The sequence below is a fragment of the Leptonychotes weddellii genome, chromosome 15 (assembly GCF_054177405.1).
Source record: "Leptonychotes weddellii isolate Sample4059 chromosome 15, ASM5417740v2, whole genome shotgun sequence".
Classification (NCBI taxonomy): Eukaryota; Metazoa; Chordata; class Mammalia; order Carnivora; family Phocidae; genus Leptonychotes; species Leptonychotes weddellii.
In genome coordinates, this window is record NC_138383.1 from 14,068,263 (window position 1) to 14,084,748 (window position 16,486).

General features: G+C 37.5%; 1 protein-coding gene across 1 annotated transcript in view; it reads right to left on the reverse strand.

Annotated features, from left to right (window-relative positions):
* Positions 1-16,486, reverse strand: part of TANC2 (tetratricopeptide repeat, ankyrin repeat and coiled-coil containing 2) — a 318,672-nt gene that overhangs the window by 230,878 nt on the left and 71,308 nt on the right. The gene's annotated exons all lie outside the window — the stretch shown is intronic.

A 16,486-nucleotide genomic window follows, 5' to 3' on the forward strand; every position in this document is an offset into this window, starting at 1 on the left:
TTTTTTTTTTAAAGATTTTATTTATTTATTTGAGACAGAATGAGAGAGAGAGAGAGCACATGAGAGGGGGGAGGGTCAGAGGGAGAAGCAGACTCCCTGCCGAGCAGGGAGCCCGATGCGGGACTCGATCCAGGGACTCCAGGATCATGACCTGAGCCGAAGGCAGTCGCTTAACCAACTGAGCCACCCAGGCGCCCAGAAAAGATTCCTTTTAAGATAATTCAGAACATCATATACCCATGTTGATTTTCACGGTGAAAAGCCAAATAAGATATTTTCAACACCTACATTCATGTCTATACTTACTGGATGGACACTTAACAGCAGGTTTAGCACTAGGAAATTAAACATGGATAAAACGAGGTTCCTCCTTATAAGGGGCTCACTGCCTCATGAATGATTCAGTCCCATAAAGAAATAATAATGGTACAATGCAGTAAGTGTTAAAATTGGAGCACTGGTCTTCAGTTTTTTTCCCTGATAAGAAACATAAAAGAAGATATTCACCTGCTTGATAATCCAATATGTGCAATTGCTAGTAGGATCACTCTAACTCTCTCTTACCCCCTTCTCTAAGAAAGTGTGTGAAAATACAAGTAGGTAAGACTGACATTATTATATGGTAATTTTGGGGGGGTTAAGATTTTATTTATTTATTTGTCAGAGAGAGAGAGAGCACAAGCAGGGGGAGTGGCAGGCGGAAGGAGAAGCAGGCTCCCTGCTGAGCAAGGAGCCTGATGTGAGACTTGATCCCCAGGACCCCGGGATCATGACCCCAGCCGAAGGCAGACGCCCAACCGACTGAGTCACCCAGGCGCCCTATATGGTGATCTTTTAATCTGCTTTGATATTTAAAAAGATTAAGTTATATGTTATGTATTTCCACCTATATACTGTTGACTTCTATTTCCAATAATGGCAGATTATCTACTTCAGACCAACTTTTCCCTAAGAAAAACTAGAACTGTACGTATGTTTTGTTTTTGTTTTTTTTTTAAAGATTTTATTTATTTACTTGAGAGAGAGAATGAGAGAGAGCAGGGTCAGAGGGAGAAGCAGACTCCCCACCGAGCAGGGAGCCCGATGCGGAACTCGATCCTGGGACCCCAAGATCATGACCTGAGCTGAAGGCAGTCGCTTAACCAACTGAGCCACCCAGGCGCCCTGTACGTATGTTTTAAAATCTTCCTGAAGGCATGGAAGAGTTAATAGCATGAGGAAGGATTACATAAAGAAAAAAGAAAAAAAAAAAAAGACTGAAGCCTGGCATTTGGGGCTACTTTTTACTCAGTGGCATCTGAGAGGCTAAGAAGCTACTGACAGTTTTAAAGAGCTGGGAGGACAAACATTGAAATGCAGAGAAAAATCAAGATCCAGAGGGGAAGCTGGTAAAACTCCAACACTTTTGTTTGGAAGCCCAAAGGGCTACACTCTAGGAGTTAAGTATGAACCAAAGCTAGTCTGGCCTTTTACAGGAATAAAGCTCGGCTCCAAACGTCTACCACAAAATTAAATTAAGGCGATCTTGGATGGCCAACGCCTGCCAAAAACTAACGCAAATCTTCTTGTAGAAAACACTGGCACAGGCCTCAAATTACTTCCACAATATTTCATACACAGTATCTGGCCCTTAACTGACAAAAACAAAGAGGTAAAACAGTATGCAAAAAGTAGATCGGAAAGACCGTTCAAAAGAGACAGTCTCACAAGGGATACAGACTATGGAGTAATGAGGCACAGAATTTAAAAGTGGTATACTTAATTAACATCAGAAAGATTAATAATTTGAAATAAATTTAACCAAGGAGGTGAAAGACCCATACATTGAAAACTATAAGACACTGATGAGAGAAACTGAAGAGTAAGTGGAAAGATACCCCAAGTTCAAGGACTAGAAGAATAAGTATTGTTAAAATGTCCATACAACCCAGTCATCTATAGGTTCAATGGAACCCCTATCAAGATTCTGATAGCATTTTTTACAGAGGTAGAAAAAAGCAATTCTGAAATTTATATGACATCACAAAAGACCCTAAGTAACCACAGAAGTTCTGAGGGAGAGAAAAACAAAGTGGGAGGCATCACACTTCCTAATTTCAAAGTATATTACAAAGCTATAATAATTAAAAGAATTTGGTGGTAGCATAAAAAATTAAAAAAAACCACAGACGAACAGAACAGAGAGTCTAGAAATAAACCCATGCATATATGGTCAACTAATCTTTGACACACGCACCAAGGATACACAATGGGGGAAATGAGACTTTCTTGAATAAACAGTGCTGGGAAAACTGAAAAGACACATGCAAAAGAATGAAACTGGATCCCTATCTTACACTATATACAAAAATCAACTGAAAAATGGGTTAAAGACTTAAACGTAAGACCTGATACCATAAAACTCCTAGACAAAAAGGAGAAAAACTCCTTGAAATTGGTCTTGGCAATGATTTTTTGGATTTGATACCAAAAGCACAGGCAACAAAACCAAGTTAGTAGGAGAGACTACATCAAACGAAAAGGTTCTGCCAGCAAAGGAAACTACTGACAAAATGAAAAAGCAACCTATGGAATTGGAGAAAATATTGCAAACCATACATCCTTAGGGGTTAATATCCAAAATACATAAGAAACTCATACTCAGTAGCAAAAAACAACCTAAGTATAAAATGGGCAAAAGATGTGAATGAACATTTTTCCAAAGTAGACACACAAACAGCCAACAGGTACACAAAAAGACGTTCAACATCACTAACCTTCAGGGAAATGCAAATCAAAACCACTATGAGGTATCACCTCACACCTGTTAGGACAGCTATTCTCAAAAAGTCAAAAGATAACAAGTGTTGGCAATGATGTGGAGAAAAGGGATCCCTTCTGTTGGTGGCAATGTAAACTGGTACAACCATTATGTAAAACAGCATGGAGGATCCTCAAAAAATTAAAAATAGAACTACCACATGATGGAACAATCCTACTTCTGAGTATATACCAAAAGGAAATAAAACTATCATCTCAAAGAGATATATGCACTCCTATGCTCACTGCAGCATTACTCACAGTAGCCATGATTTGGAAACAACCTCAGTGTCTGTCAAAAGATGAAGAAAATGTGATTTTACACACACACACACACACACACACATGTTATTTGTCCATAAGAGAGAAAGAAATTCTGCCGCTTATAACAACATGGATGAATCTGGAAAACATTATACTAAGTCAACTAAGCCAGACACAGAAAGACAAATACTGCATAATCTCACTTATATGTGGAATCTAAAAAATAAAGTCAAACTCACAGTAAAGAGAGGTGAATGGTGGTTACCTGGGCTAAGAGGATGGGGGAAAAAGAGAGATGTTCAATAATTAAGTTCTGGAGACCTAATGTACAGCATGATGACTATAGCTAATAATAATAATACACTGTACACTTGAAATTTCCTGAGTAGCACTCAAGTGTTCTCATACACGCACAAAAAGGGTAATTGTGTGAAGTGATAGATATTAATTAGTGTTATGTGGTAATCATTTCACAATGTATACATTTATCAAAATAACACGTTATATACCTTAAATATATACAATCTGTATTTCTCAATCATACCTCAATAAACCTGGGGGAAAAGAGTGGAAAATTTAAAAAAACAAGCACATGGTCTTACATGAAATGATGGTAATATGATCTACACTGAGAAGTAAAATTAAAGCAAGTGTCTCACTTAAGGTTCCCAATTGTGTTATAGTTGTAATTTCATCATATGTAATTCTAACTCATTTAAAAAAACTACTGCAGTATATCATACATTATAACATAACCAGTCTCTTATTAATGGCCACTTATGCAGCTCTTTCTATAGTATTTCTATAGATGATAAATATAGAATTAATGGGTCAAAGTGCTGAGAGTTTCCCCTGAGAAATACTGACTAAATGCTGTATTAAGTCTGTGTAGGGGAGCGTGGATGTCTCAGTCAGTTGAACGTCCTACTCTTGTTTTGGCTCAGATCATGATCTCATGGGTCATGAGAGATCAAGCCCCATGTGGGGCTCCATGCTCAGTGGGGAGTCTGCTTGAAGATTCTCTCCCTCTGCCCCTCCTCCCACTTGCTTTATATCTCTTGTGCTCTCTCAAATAAATAAATATATCTTTCAAAAAAAAAAAGTCTGTGTCATGTTGCCTCTAAAAAAAGGGGGGGGGAGTAGTATGCTTAATATTTGGAGAAAATAAAAATTTAGAATTCCAGCTAAGAATTAAAATTATGAAAATAAAAACTCAACAGGTGAATTGAAAAACAGATTAGACAGAGATGAAGAGATAATTAGTAAACTGGAAGGTAAAATGTTTGTGCATCAAAAGACACCATATCAAGAGTGTGGATGGGGGTGCCTGGGTGGCTCAGACGGTTAAGCGTCTGCCTTCGCCTCAGGTCATGATCTCAGGGTTCTGGAATCAAGCCCCACATCCTTGGGCTCCCTGCTTAGTGGGGAGTCAGCTTCCTCTGTCCCTCCTCCACCCCGACTTGTACACATGCACTCTCTCTTTCAAAAAAAAAAGTGTGAAAAGACAACACCTAGAATGGCAGCACATATGTGCAAATCATTTATCTGAAGAGAGTCTAGAATCCAGACTATATAAAGAACTCCTACAACTCAAGAACAAAATAACAATGCAATTTAAAAATAAGCAAAAGACTTGAAGAGACATTTCTCCAAAAAAGATATACAAATGGACAAAAAGCACATGAAAAGGTACTCAGCATCATTAATCATTATGGAACTATAAATTAGAGTCACAGGGAGATATCACTTTATACCCGGTAGGATAGCAATTTAAAAAAAAAAAAAAAAAAAGACAAAAAAGTGTTACTGAGAATGTAGAGAAGTTAGAATCCTAATACATTGCTGGTGGGAATATAAGATGGTATAGCTGCTGTGTAAAACAGTTGCTGTTCCTCAAAAAGTTAAATACAGAATAACCCAGCCATCTGACTTCTGTGTATATACCCAAAAGCAATGAAAACAAGTTTCAAGCAAAAACCTGAACATGAATGTTCATAGCAGCAGTATTCACGATATCCAAAAGTGGAAACAACTAAAATGTTATGAACTGGTGAATGGATAAACAAAATGTGGCATCTTTATATAATCGAATATTATTTAGCAATAAAAAGAAGCTAGCCTGATTCATGCTACAATACTGATAAACCTTGAAAACATTACGTTTAAGTGAAAAAAACAGACACAAATGTTCACATGTATGATTCCATTTATATGAAATGTTCAGAACAGGCAAATCTAGAGAAAAAGTAGACTATGATTGCCAGGGACTACAAGGAGGGAGGAGTGAAGAGTGACTGCTTACTAGGTATAGGATTTCCTTTTGGAGTGATGAATGCAGTAATGTTTGCACATTATAAATGTATTAAAAGCCACCAAATTGTACATTTTTAAATGGTGAACTTTACCTCAATAAAAAAATTTTATGTAGATATTTACCACCTACTCACATATTTATTCAAACCAGACGCCTAGTAAACCATTGCTAATTTCTTCCTGACACATCCCTTCGCAACAAATGCGTTAGAAGTTCTACAGATTTTATCAGTATAAACAGATTTCAAATCAGCTATGCTCTTTCCATTTCTCCTACCATTACCATAGTCCAGATCACTATTATTTTCCCCCAAAGTTCTGTTGATAGAAATACAGAATTTCTTCCTCATCCTTGGAGCTTAGAAATTTTACCAAGATTTGTCTTAACTTTTTTCTTCTCATTAGTCTCTGGGTCCTTTCTTTTACTATGTTGACTAATTCTTCTCTTCCAACTAAACTTTTTTCTCTCTCTGGAACTATGATCAGATGGATACAGTATCTCCTAGACATATTTTTCAAGTCTCTTTCTCTCATAATAGATTTCTAATCTTTGGGCATTCATGAACAGACTTGAGACTCAATTATATGGAATTACAGTATTTTACAGGTTTACACACAAAGAGTCATGCCATTAATGTAATTCCCTAATGGAGGAATCCTTTTGTTGAGAAAAATCAGCATTAGATTTTTAAAAAGCAATATATCTAGAAGAATGCATGTGATTTAGTGAAGCATCTCTCTTCACTTGAAATGTTCCAATATTAAAACTTGGCTGATAATTTTAGAATCTAATAATACTCCTTAAGGAATAATACTGCAATTAGTCCAGTCTGGATGTCCTAGTTTACTTTTCTGCTTAAAAATATTTTCCTCCATCTTCTTTGTCCTATAAATTGTGCTTGAACTCATTGTAGCTAAAGAGGAAAAAACTAAAAATATATGTTTCAAGTAAAGAAAAGTACTGGTAAGCATTTACAGAATTTAGCTATATTAGCCAGTTTTTCTTGGTTAAGTAGCAACCTCAAAATCTCAGTAGTCTACAACATTTACTTTTCTCATGAGTCTGCAGATTCACTGTGGGTCAGCTGAGCTAAGCTGGGCTATCAGGTTCAGAACTACTCTGATGGGTCTTCAGTATTGGGTCTAGCCACTGAAGAGGCAATGAATATGTGGGGCTGCTCTTCTCATGGTAGACCACAACAGTATAGGAGGCCAAGTCAAACCAGAGGAGCATATTTAAGACCTCTGTTCACTGACATTCCACTTGGCCCATGTCAGTGGGAACTACTGAAAAGTTGCATAGCAAAAGGAATGGATGTTTAATTTTGTAACAGGAGGGAAGTGAAACTGGGAATCCAATTTGCCAAGCATGTAGGATGGTATTTATTGGTATTCCAAATTACTCATCTTCATCTTCTACTTTTTTTCCTGCCACTTTTCCTGCTTCAATTAACCAAATAAAAGTTACTGAAATAATGTGATGAAAATATGGCAGAGTAAAATAAACTGCTAAAAAAATTCAGTTATGTTGGACACATGGTGATTAAATTTTCAAAAACTGGGAGCCTGGGTGGCTCAGTCGTTAAGCGTCTGTCTTCGGCTCAGGTCATGATCCTGGAGTCCCAGGATCCAGTCCCGCATCGGCTCCCTGCTCGGCAGGAAGCCTGCTTCTCCCTCTCCCACTCCCCCTGCTTGTGTTCCCTCTCTTGCTGCTCTCTCTCTCTCTGTCAAATAAAATATTCAAAAAAATTTTTCAAAAACTGAACTAAGAAAGCACAAGGACATCAAGTAGATGGACACTAAAGAAGTGTTAGGAGTTAATTATAATTCAATGAAAATTTCAGTCATCACTAAGCTTCTTATTTAATATAGATGATTATCAGATATTAAAGTTCAAGTTAATAAATTCTTTAGCCTAAAGAAATACTTATTCTACAGAATGGCCTTCTAATTTTTCACATTACATGAACAACCACAAATAAAACTTACAAATCAAAGCCTCCAGCATACTTCACTGAACTATACACATGATTCGTGAATTTTTCAGTTTATATATTATACTTTAATAAAAATTTATTTTTAAAAAGCATAGTGAAAAATAGCCCCTAAAGTCTCAAAGGGCTTTTACATGTTTCAGAAACAAAGGGTGTTTGCCTAAATTACTCCAAACATCCTTTTAACTCAAGGCTTATATCACTCTGTAACTTGGCAATATTCTCAAAACAGATCCATACATTAGGAAACAGACATAGAGAAGTATAATAGCTCGTACAGGATCATATAGTCAGACATCATGACTGCCTCTGTAGAAAATTCTAAAGAATCTATAAAAAAGCTACTACAATAAAATAAGCGGGTTAGGCAAATTCAAAGGTTAAAGAGTCAAAGTAAAAAAAAATCAAGTGTCTTTGTACATACTAGCAATAAGCACTTGGAAAATAAAAATTTTAAAAACTATACCGTCAAAATAGCATCATTATGAACAATGAAATTAATCAGGAATAAATCTGACAAAATAAATAAAATAGTACAATATTTGTATGCTAAGAACTATAAAACACTGATGAAAAAAACCAAAGATCTAAATGGAGAGATATAATGTGTTCATGGATCTGAAGATGCCCATCATTATGATGTCTATTCTCCTCAAAGTGATCTATAGATTTGAAGCAATTCCAATGAAAATCCAGCAGGCAGTATTTTGGTGAAAATCAACAAGCTCATTTTATTTTTTTTTTGAATTATTTATTTATTTATTCATTTATTCATTTTTAAAGATTTTAAGTAATCCTTACACCCAACATGGGGCTTGAACTCATAACCCCAAGATCAAGAGTCGCATGCTCTACTAACTGAGCCAGCCATGTGCCCCTGATTTTAAACTTTATATATAAAAATTTAAAAAACAAAGACAAAACAATTTTGAGCAAGGAAAAGCAAACTTTGAAGTCTCACAGTACCTAATTTCAAGACTAACTGTAAAGTCAGAGTAATCCAGAGAGTATGTGGTAATGGCAAAAGAATGGACATGAAATCAATGGAACAGACTACAGAGTCCAGAAAAAGACTCACACAAATACAATCAACTAATTTTTTTTCCTTTTCTTTTCTTTTTTTCTTTCTTTTTTTTTTAGAGAGGGAAAGGGGGAGGAGTAGATGGAGCAGAAGAGAGAGAGAATCCCAAGCAGGCTCCACGCCCAGCACGGAGCCCAACACAGGGCTCAATCTCACAACCCTGATATCACAACCTGAGCCCAAATCAAGAGTTGGATGATTAACTGATTGAGCCATGCAGGCACCCCCTCGTCAACTACTTTTTGACAAAAGTGTATGGGCAATCCAATGTTTAAAGGATAATCTTTTCAACAAATAGCTTTGGAACAAATGGATATCCATACACAAAAAACAAATCTTTACCTAAACCTTTACCACATACAAAAATCATGTTGAAATGGATCATAGACCTTAATGTAAAACCTAAAACTATAAAACTTCTAGAAGAAAACATAGGAGAAAATCTGGATGAACTTGTGTCAGGCAAAGATTTATTACAATGGACCCAAAAAAGATGAACTATATAAGAAGAATTGTTAAGTTGGAATTCATATTTAACATTTCTACTCTTCAAAAAGACACTGGAACTGGAGGGTATTAAGCTGAGCAAAATAACTCAATCAGAGAAAGACATGTATCATATGACCTCACTGATATGAGGAATTCTTAATCTCAGGAAACAAACTGAGGGTTGCTGAAGCGGTGGGGGGTGGGAGGGATGGGGTGGCTGGGTGATGGACATTGGGGAGGGTATGTGCTATGGTGAGTGCTGTGAATTGTGTAAGACTGTTGAATCACAGACCTGTACCTCTGAAACAAGTAATAAATTATACGTTTAAAAAAAAAAAAAGAAGAAGAAGAAGAAGAAGAAGATAGCAGGAAGGGAAAAATGAAGGGGGGGAATCGGAGGAGGAGACAAACCATGAGAGCCTATGGACTCTGAGAAACAAACTGAGGCTTCTAAAGGGGAGGGGGTTAGGGGGATGGGTTAGCCTGGTGATGGGTATTTTTTTTTTTTAAAGATTTTATTTATGCAGCGCTCGATCCCAGGATCCTGGGATCATGACCTGAGCCAAAGGCAGATGCTCAATGACTGAGCCACCCAGGCGCCCCTGGTGATGGGTATTAATGAGGTCACGTACTGCCTGGAGCACTGGGTATTATATGCAAACAATGAATCATGGAACACTACATCAAAAACTAATGATGTAATGTATGGTGATTAACATAACAATAAAATAAAAGACACTGTTACAAAATGAAAAAAACCAGTACCAACTGAAAGAATACATCTGTAAAACACATATATGATAAAGGACTGGTATTTAGAATATAAGTAGGACTCTTAACTCAGTAACAAGAAACTACTCCAATTTAAAAAGTTGGCAAAAGATTTGAACAGACATTTCGTTAAGAGATATGGATGTCTGATAAACACATGAAAAATACTCAACATCACTAATCATTAGGGAAATGCAAATTAGGAGATGTCACTATATACCTAGTGAAATGGCTAAAATTAAAAAACAAAATGCTGACAAACCAAGTACTGGGAAGAATGAACTAGAACTCTTATATACTAGTGTTGAGAACATAAAATGGTATACAATGCTGGGGAACACTCTGGTAGTTTAAATATAAACTTACCATACAACCTAGGAATCCAATACCTAGAAATCTACCCAAAAGAAACGAAGACACATTGACCCCACCCACACACCATCACCACAAACACACAAATAGCAGACTAATTCATAAGTTCCAAAACCTGGAAACTACCCATATGTCCATCAACTGGTGAATGGATAAACAAATTGTAGGATATACATACAATGGAACATTATTCAGCAGTAAAATAAACTACTCACATATGCAAAATGAAAAAAAATCTAAAAAGATAGATGAATCTCAAAAGCATTAAAGTATAAGAAGCCAGAGTTGAAAGACTACATACTTTATGGTTTCATTTATAGAATATTATGAAAACTACTATAGTAACAGGAAGCAGATCATTAGCTGACAGGGATTGGGGTAGCAGAAAGGGACTGACTACAAAAGGGTATGATGGAACTTTTTTTTTTTTTTGAAGATTTTATTTATTTATTTGACAGAGAGAGACACAGAGAGAGGGAGCACAAGCAGGGGGAGTGGGAGAGGGAGAAGCAGGCTTCCCGTGGAGCAGGGAGCCCGATGCGGGACTCGATCCCAGGACCCTGGGATCATGACCTGCAGATGCTTAACCACTGAGCCACCCAGGCGCCCCTGTGATGGAGCTTTTACATGATGATGGAAATGAGCTATATTTGATTTTAGTGATAGCTACATGGCCATATATGTTTGCAAAAACTCATGGTACTGTATATTTAAGAGGGGCAAATTTTAACTATATATAAATTGAACTTCAATAAACTGACTTTAAAAAACCCTACAGTACTTTGTGATAATATACTGACTGTATAGTTATGTTTTGTAAACTTTTCTGATTGCATGCTTTATTTCACTAAAGTTTTTTTTAAAAAGTATACTGAAAAAATAATAGCATAGATGATAAACTAGCCCCTACAACAAGTGCAGATATGTGAAAGATTACATACTTAATAACAATGCATAATTGGTCAAAGGGCTTTCAAATATTTTCTACAACAAAGGGATGTGCCCTAAACTATTCCTAATGACCTTTCAAGGCAAGATTTATATCACTCTGAGTCTGTAACATTCTCACAAGTTCATGTATTAATCAACAAGGAGGCAGAGGAAGTTTAATAACTAATATAGGATCATGTAGTCAATTAGCAGCAGAATACAGAACTCAAAATCCTTACCATAGTCTATAAGGCCTCCCACAATCTGGCTCCACCTACTTAATTCTCTGATGCCATCACTTTCCACTTTCCCCCTCAATACGCAATGCTTCAGTCACACTGAACTTCCAGTTCTTTGCTTTGGCCAAATGCATTCTCAACTTCAGGCCTTTGCCTGTTTTTTTCTGCCTAAAATGCTCACTCCCAGTACCTCTACAAAGCTGGCTTTCCTTCATCTGAAAACGTCCTGGCTCAAATGTTCCCTCCTCAGAAAGGCCTACCAGGACTAACCTAGAGTTACCATTTACTCGTTTCCTCATGTCTCATTCTCTATCACACAATCCTATTTTATTTTCTTGATAGCAATTATCATGACCTGAAATTACCTGGTTCTTATATTTGTCTCACTCCTCTAGAATGAAAGCATCATAACAGCAGAAATGTTCTTTGGCTTATTTATTGCTCCTGTCCCTTGGCCTGATTGAGACCTGGGTACTGGGGTTGCCCTTAGGTGGATAGGGGTGGCATAGCTGACTCAGGCTCCCGGTCTTCTGTGGGGGCCCAGCTCGGCCCTTCCATCTGCCTGGATGCTCTGCCCTAAGGTCTCTTGTAAGTGTTTTCTTCTTACCATCCTGATCTTAGTACAGCAAGAACATCTCTCCATACAGAGGCTTTACTGCACTGGGTAGGATCTCCAGACACAGATGAAGAAAAGGAGTGATAGCAGATATCAGAGAGGGAATGCTTTGAGCTTTTCACTACAGTAGTCTGCATAAATGAGATGCAAATATAAGGGAATCTTAATGAGATAGACTCTATGAATGTAATCTATGTGGAAAAGCCTTCAGAAGGAGCACTAATCTTATTTTGCAGGAGAAATCATGAAGGAGAAACAAATCACAAATGTAAGAATTCTAAGAAAGCCTTCAGTAACCATTATTTTCTTCAGAGACATGTGAGAATTAAAATGAAATGTTCTTCAAATAATATCAGAGCAGAAAAGCATCTGGTTGGTCTACAGTCATCCCCAAAATACACATGAGATTTCACATTGGAGACAAACTTTATTAATGTAAACAGTGTGGAAAATTCTTCAGAAACATCTCTAGTCTTGTGGTGCACAAGAGAATACATACTGGGCGGAAACTATGAACACAAAAACTACGAGAAAGCCTTCAGCAGGATCACTCACTTTACTTCTTACCAGAGCATCCACACTGGGGAGAAACTCTACAAATACAAATGACTGAGAAAAAGCCTTCAGTAGGAACAGTAAGCTCACAAGGCCTATGTGAATACACACAGAGGAGAAACACCATGACTGTGATGAATTCAGAAAAGTCTTCTATAGGGGCGCCTGGGTGGCTCAGTCGGTTAAGCGACTGCCTTCGGTTCAGGTCATGGTCCCAGGGTCCTGGGATCGAGCCCCACGTCGGGCTCCCTGCTCCGCGGGAAGCCAGCCTGCTTCTCCCTCTCCCACTCCCCCTGCTTGTGTTCCCTCTCTCGCTGTGTGTCTCTCTCTCTCAAATAAATAAATAAAATCTTTAAAAAAAAAAAAGAAAAGTCTTCTATAGAAACACACTTACCAAACACATGTAAGTACATCCTGGGAAGAAAGTCTATGAATGCAATGACTGTGAAGAAGTTTTTAGAAGACACTCATCCCATGGGAAAAATGTGAGCACACACCTTGAAGAGAAGCCTTATATATGTAATGAATGTGGGAAAGGCTTCAATGATCCCTCTTGCCTTTACAGACATGAGAATTCACACTGGAGAGAAATCTATGAATGTGGGAAAGCCTTCAAATTTTCCTTTGTTCTACATAAGAGAATTAATACAAAGAAACAAATCATATGGGTGTTTTATAAGTATCAGTAAGGCTATATATCTGAAAAACACGATTAGGTTCCCGTTCCAGGAAAGATGGAATAAGCATATTCCACTTTTACCCTTCCCACTGAATGCACCTTAAAACCCTTGAAAAAATGCAGAGAGCTCACTTCCAGCTTCCTTATAGGACTACAGAGCACTTCGCTGTCCCATACCTTACCATTACATTACTACTTACCACAGCTCATTTTACCAAGAACACCATGTCTACCTTTCAGCAGAAACTTACAAGCCAACCAAAAGGCAAAAAATACAATTTGAAGAGACAGAACACGCATCAAATCAGACCCAGAGATATGGCAGAGATGTTGGAATTAACAATCTATGAATTTAAAAAAATGAAATACTTAGATATAATTCTAACAAAATATGTACAAGAACTATATGAGGAAAGCTACAAAACTCTGATGAAAGGAATTCAAAAAGATCTAAATAGATGGAAAGATATTCCATGTTCATGGATAAAAGAATTAATGTTGTCAAAATGTCAGTTTTTCCCAAATTGATCTGACAGATTCAAAGGAAACCCTATCAAATCCCAGGAGGTTATTTTGTTGAGTTTGACAAACTGATGCTAAAGTTTATATGCAGAGGCAAAAGATCCAAAAATTCAACTCAATATTTGAAGAAGAAGAATAAAGCCAGGGAATAGACATTACTGAACTTCAAAACTTACTACAAAGCCACAGTAATCAAGGCAGTGTCACAGTAGTGAAAGAATAGACAAATAGATCAATACAAGAAAATGGAGAGCCCAGAATTAGACCCACAAAACTATGTCAACTGATCTTTGACAAAGGAGCGCAATACACTGGAGAAAAGACAGTCTTTTCAACAAATGGTGCTGGGAGAACTAGACATCCACATTCAAAAAAATGAATCTAGACACAGACCTTATACCCTTCACAAAAAATTAACTCAAAATGGATTGTATACCTAAATGTAGTAAACTCCTAGAGGATAACATAGGAGAAAAACTAGACGACCTTGGGAATGGCAGTGACTTTTTACATACAACCCAAAAAGCATGATCCATGAAAGACATAAGAAGCTAGACTTCATTAAAATTTAAAACTTCAGGGGCGCCTGCATGGCTCAGTAGTTAAGTGTCTGCCTTTGGCTCAGGTCATGATCCCAGGGTCCTGGGATCGAGCCCCGCATCAGATTCCCTGCTCCATGGGAAGCCTGCTTCTCCCTCTCCCACTCCCCCTGCTTGTGTTCCTTCTCTCGCTGTGTCTCTCTCTCTCTAATAAATAAATAAAATCTTTTTTAAAAAAATAAAAATTTAAAACTTCAGCTCTGCAAAAGGCACATGTAATAAAGGGCCATTATCCAAAATACACAAACTCAACAACAAGAAGATGAAAAACACAGGTAAAACAAGGATAAAAGATCTGAACAGACAACTCACTAAAGAAGATATCTAGATGGCAAATAAGCACATGAAAAGCTGTTCAATATTATATGTTACCAGAGAATTACAAATTAAAACAACAATAAGATGCCACTACATACCTACTAAAATAGTCGAAATCCCAAACACTGACAACAACAAATACTGACACGGATATAGAGCAATAGGAACTTTCATTCATTGCTGGTGGGAATGCAAAATGGTATAGCCACTTTGAAAGACAGTGTGGCAGTTTCTTACAAAACTAAACATACTCTTATCTTACAATTCAGCAATTGTGCTCCTTGGTATATACCCAAATGAGTTGAAAATATATTCACACAAAAACCTGCACATGGATGTTTATAGCAGCTTTATCCATAATTGTCAAAACTTGGAAACAACCAAGATGTCCTTCAGTAGATGATGGTAAATAAACTGTGGCAGATCCAGGCAACAGAATATTATTCAGCACTAAAAAGAAAAGAGCTATCAAGCCATGAGAAGACACTGGGGAACCCCACATGCACACTACTAAGTGAAAGAAGCTAACTGGAAAATGGGACATACTATATAATTCCAATAGTATGGCATTCTGGAAAAAACAAAACTGGAAACAGTAAAAAGATTAGTGGTTTCCAGGGATATTGGGCGGGGGGGATGAATAGGCAGAGCATAGAGGATTTTTAGGGCAGTGAAACTATGATATTATAATGGTAGACACATGTCAGTATATATCTGTCAAAACCCATAAAATGTACAACATCAAGAGTGAGCCCTACAGTAAACTATGGACTTTGGGCGACATGATATGTTAAGGTAGGGTCATCTATTACAAACAAATGTACCAGTCTGGTGAGGGATGCTGATAATAGGAGAGGCTACACACATGTGAGTCCAAGAGTCATCTGGGAACTCTTTGTACTTTCCACTCAGTTTTGCTATAAACCTAAAACTACTCTAAAATATACAATCTATTTTTAGAAATTTTAAGTGCACAAACAAAACAAATTAACAAAAAGAATGCATAGAGTAGCTATCTGAGGACTGAAAATAAACAGTAGGAGGAGGACTGGGAAAGGAGCACAGAGTAAGCATTTCCACTGAAGTGGTGATGAGTTTACCATGTTTCTTCCTCAGATACTGCCTGACCTAGACACTTAAAACTCAGAAGTATATACCAGGTAAGAAAAAGCTCCATTAAAATCTCTCCCTTGTTGGTAAGGAGCAGGAAAGGGGGCCCTTACTGTTCTGAGAGACAAGGGAAATCTTTCCCCCCTTATCTTCTATACCAGTGTCCAGGCAATTCTATGTCAACAGCAACCCAGAGATGTACAGGTGACTGGGCAGGCACCTAACACTCTGGGAGAAGGAACCCTTTTCTCTGACTCCAAGAATTGTGATCCCACTAGTTTGTGGTAAATCCTCACTGCTTTCTTCCCTCTCTATGTCCTTTTATCTCTTGATCTAGATACAAACCATTACAGTCATTGAACGGCAGAATGGGAAAACTAGAGTCTGTTTTTTAGCAAGAGTGCTGGAAAAGGAGGGAGATGGAAATTGTTTACAAGACTGGGGTCAGAAGGGCTATCAAGAAAACAATCCCATCAAGTTGTATATGAACTTCTGGGTTCATCTCAGAACTCTGTGTGCATGGATCTGACCCTAAACAGCATACCACAGGCTTTGAGAACAGAGCAACAAGATGGACCACTACTTTGATCCCAGAATGGACACTGGGTCACGTACATGAGACCTATCTCAATAGTACCGCAAATGCTTAGAAAACAGAGCTGACATTGGAACCACAGCCCTCAGAGGACGGGTAGGAACCTGTGTCCCGAACAAATTCTGCTCGACTGGCCACTGACCACACACAAAAAATCAACATTCTCCTTAGGATTTAAATAAAACCCACAGTCTCATATATAGTATTTAAAATGTTCAGAATACAATCCAAAATTATATG